The following is a 4,262-nucleotide window of genomic DNA, read 5'->3' as shown; positions in this document are numbered from 1 at the left end:
GGCCACGCGGTGGGAATAACCCACATTCACCCTTTCGGATTTTAACTTTCTAATGATTTCAGCGAGTACAAAGACTGGGACTCCTGGGAAAATGTGTCCAGAAATAGGTCTCATCGACGCAGGCAAACACAAATGTGCCACAAATCTGCCAATAGCAGCAGATCTGGAGTCAGATGAGTAAATTCAGAAGAGTTGTAGCTCTCGGGGGATCTCGGTCCGCTGGAGAACATCGCGTTAAGTACATAAAGACAGCAGTGTGAGTCTAAGACTATTCATATGTCAGTGTGTGGTTAAATCAAACATAGTGTGTGTGTGTGTGTGTGTGTTTTATATAATTAGACAACAGCAGATGCTGCATCTTCTGTCTGCTGTCAGAAGGCTGATTAAGAGAGTGAAACTGCTTCCTGCAACACACGGCACACCTGACAGAGTTCAAGGTAAGACAGTTGGTTGGTAGAAGCCCGAAATCAACATTTCTTTGTGTGAATCTGTCCTTATTTACTAATGAACACTACACCAGTACAGACATTACAGACTAAATGGATTCAGATGTGAGAAACATGACTTTTTCTGATATTTACATTTTGGAAGATCTGCGTTGTTTTGGCCCTACGTTGATCTTTGCCTTTGGAAAGTTCAGAGTTCAGAGTGTGTGAAACACTCTTTTTTCAAATGAAAACAAGAGAAACAAATTCAACTTGAGCAGAGGAACTACTTACTGTCACATTTGACACAAACAGAAATGGGGTTTTTTTGTTCAGCTCAAAATTAAATGAAAATGCAGCCTGACATTTTCTGACTTCGACCTAATCTCTCTTTTCAGAGACTTTAATTGCGTTTGGTGTTCATAGCAACCAACCAATCAGAGCTTTGTAGGCAGGATTAAAAGATAAGGTTCACAATATTTCTGTTGTTGCTCACAAATTCCAAAACCAATTCTATCTGACCTTCGGTCTGCGGCACTCAGCTCAAAGTCTACTGAAGACGTACATCTTTAAATATGGGACCCGAATATTAAAGGAAAATAAGGCTGAGTACAATAAGAAAAACATGAAATTATCACCAGATTTAGGGCCCTAATTTAACAATCTAAGTGCAGTACCTGCCGCAGGTGCGTTTAGGGTGTGTAAGAAAAGAATGAGTATTAAAAATATATATACGTGTGTGTGAGAGAGAGAGAGAGAGAGAGAGAGAGAGAGAGAGAGAGAGATGTGTTTGTTGCTTGTATCTCAGCATCATTGAAAGTGAGGGCGACCAGAGAGAACGAAATCTTTTGAAGGAGCAGAGCATGATGGTGCTGTTGTCTGGTAGCTGCGTTCAGGTTTTATTAATCCTCAAATAGACCCCTCGCTAAAAAGGTTAAAGATCCTCTAAAATGGTGGATCGCTAATAAGAATCAACATCACACTTCTGAGAAATGTTTCCAATGTTTGTTTCATAATCGTGAAGAAATGTCAGAGGACGGCAGAAGACAGATTGTTCCAATCGAGTTACCAGGCACAACACAGGCTGTCATTACACACACACACACACACACACACACACACACACACACACACACACACACACACACACACACACACACACACACACACACACACACACACACACACACACACACACACACACACACACACACACACACACAGTGTGATTAGATTAGTCACTGACAATGAGGGTATGCTGAGAGATGTGCTCAGAAGTTTTTGATGGATAATGAGGAGGTAAAACAACATGCCAATCAAATAAAAAATGTATATTAAATGGCCCAAAGTATGTGTATGGCAAGTAGACCCCCATACGTGGTCGCTGATCAATCCAAAACCATGGCCAATAATCTGCTACTATAACCTTTTCTCTTCAGGTTTCAAGATTTCTATTCAATTTGAAGCCATTCAGCCTCAAGCGCATCTCCTCCAATATCATGAATCATATCGCAATATCAGTCCAAATAATCCCAGTTAGATCTTTTCCTCATATCGTGCAGCCCTGGTGTAACCCTACTTTGTTCAGTTTTACCAAAGTGAATGGGTGAAGAGCTGCTGACACATGAAATACATCATTTGAGCAATTTCTGGTTTTTTATTGCTTTTCTTTTTCGAAGATCTGGAGCTTTTACAGTCTACTTTCAAACTCTTCAGACTGGTGCAGGAACGCTGACACGTTCATTTGATTGAAAGTTCAATTTTGGGAAACTGGCTCTCAGGATATCTGCGCTGAGAGCAGGACTCTGCAGACATGCAGGAGCGAGAGCACAGAAGACAGTGTCGCTCTGTTGTGTAAGTGCAGGACAGCAGACGCATGCTGTGTGACTGCAGGACAGCAGACGCATGCTGTGTGACTGCAGGACAGCAGACGCATGCTGTGTGACTGCAGGACAGCAGACGTATGATGTGTGACTGCAGGACAGCAGACGCATGCTGTGTGACTGCAGGACAGCAGACGCATGCTGTGTGACCGGCAGGCTCCGGCGCTGACTTAAGGAGGCAGCTCAAGTTTTGAAGCGAAGACCTAATTTATGTGTCGGTCAAACAGCTCCATCTTTAATCTTACTCCACCTTCCTCAGAGAATTGTTCCCAAGTCTCAGAGGAAATAACTGCTTCATTCCAACCTCACTTCCACAACCATCGACTCTCGAGATTGACATGTTCGGGAGGTGTGTGTGAGCAGGGGAGCGTACTGAGCCGGTGACTAAAGGCTCACACTGTGCCGTGTGTGGCAGCAGGATCTATATTCAATATATTTACTTGTTTATGGAAGATAAACACCTGTCTCGTTCTCTATGCTGACAATGAGAGGGCAGAGGCTTTAAAACAGTAATCTGCATTTCAAAGCATCCGAATTCATCATCAATCACATCCACTACACGGTACCTGCTGCACTCGCCTCCACTCTACTCGGCTTTTTAGGTTTTCCATTATGATAAAAAGTGCCAGGGACTTTCATGGTAACCCCTCAGTCAAGGTGGCAAGTCTCGGTGATTGGTCAAAATTGCAAGTAGCACCAAAGTCACGGTGATTGGTTGAATTTTGCGTGAATTGGTGTGATCGCAACAGCGCAAAATCCTGGAGGGACTGGTTGGTGTGTCAGAGCCTTGAGGGAGAAGCATATGTGGTCTTTTATGAACGGAGAGGTTTGCGTTGCCAAGTGGAGTCGTGAAACTCGTTTAAAAAATCACTTTGTTTGTTTAAGTGCTTCAAAAAAACTCTGGAGCTGCGGCCAAGACTTTCTCAACACTGCACATTAGTGACAAAAACTAGGGCATTAGTCTGGAAATAAAAGTAAATAATACCCATGACTGAATGTTGTCTTTCTCTAATGTTTTTTGGGGAGGTAAAAAACCTTCTACGAGAACCAAGACCATGTCATAGACCATGAAGCAGAAACCTTTCAGTTAATTGTGAGGAAATTATGTGTACAAGCGTAATTACAGTGTCCAGCAAATGGCAAAATAACAGAGAAAGATGTACACACTTTCATCAATTTTCTTGTAATGTCAGATTTGATGTGTTAACCCTTGTGTTGTCTTTCCTTTTTCCATGCTGTGGGCGTTTGTTTGTTTTTAAAAACCTGAGCTGGTTTAATAACAGGTTGTACACTTACTCTTGGAATCTATGGTCAACAAACCTCATTTATATCGAATTATACATATGTTTTTAGTAAAAAAAAAAAAGGCAGAAATTATGAATTATTTAGACTAATAGTGCTGAAGTTAAATGCAGGTTTTTGTGTGTGTATGTGTGTGTGTAAATGCGGTATTGTGCGTGTGTGTGTGTGTGTATGGGGGGAAGGTGACATCTACACATCTGTGGTCTTCCTAAAACACTTAATTTAAATCAAAGCTGAAAATGTGTTTATTTATTTATTTATTTACTATGAAAGGTTTCCCCCGGATCTCCTGGCCCTCGCTACGCAGGATTCGGGAGATCCCCCGAGACGCTCGGAGTGAAGACATGACTCAGATCTCTGGTCTCGTGATCCAGGACCAGGTTTTAACATTAGAGTCCTGAGATGAGTCACGCTGCTCGAAAGTGGAAGAAATAAATCAACATGGATCAAAACCAAACAGACAATACCCTCTGGTGACTCAAAAGAGGAAGTACACACACACACACACACAGACACAGACACACACAGACAGACAGACAGACACACACACACACACACGCCTGCCTGTTCATAACCACCGACAGACACACACACACACACACACACACACAGACACAAACACGCCTGCCTGTTCATACCCACCGACAGACAC

Source organism: Etheostoma cragini, chromosome 14 (genome assembly GCF_013103735.1).
Source record: "Etheostoma cragini isolate CJK2018 chromosome 14, CSU_Ecrag_1.0, whole genome shotgun sequence".
NCBI lineage: Eukaryota > Metazoa > Chordata > Actinopteri > Perciformes > Percidae > Etheostoma > Etheostoma cragini.
Note: the sequence above shows the minus strand (reverse complement) of the source record.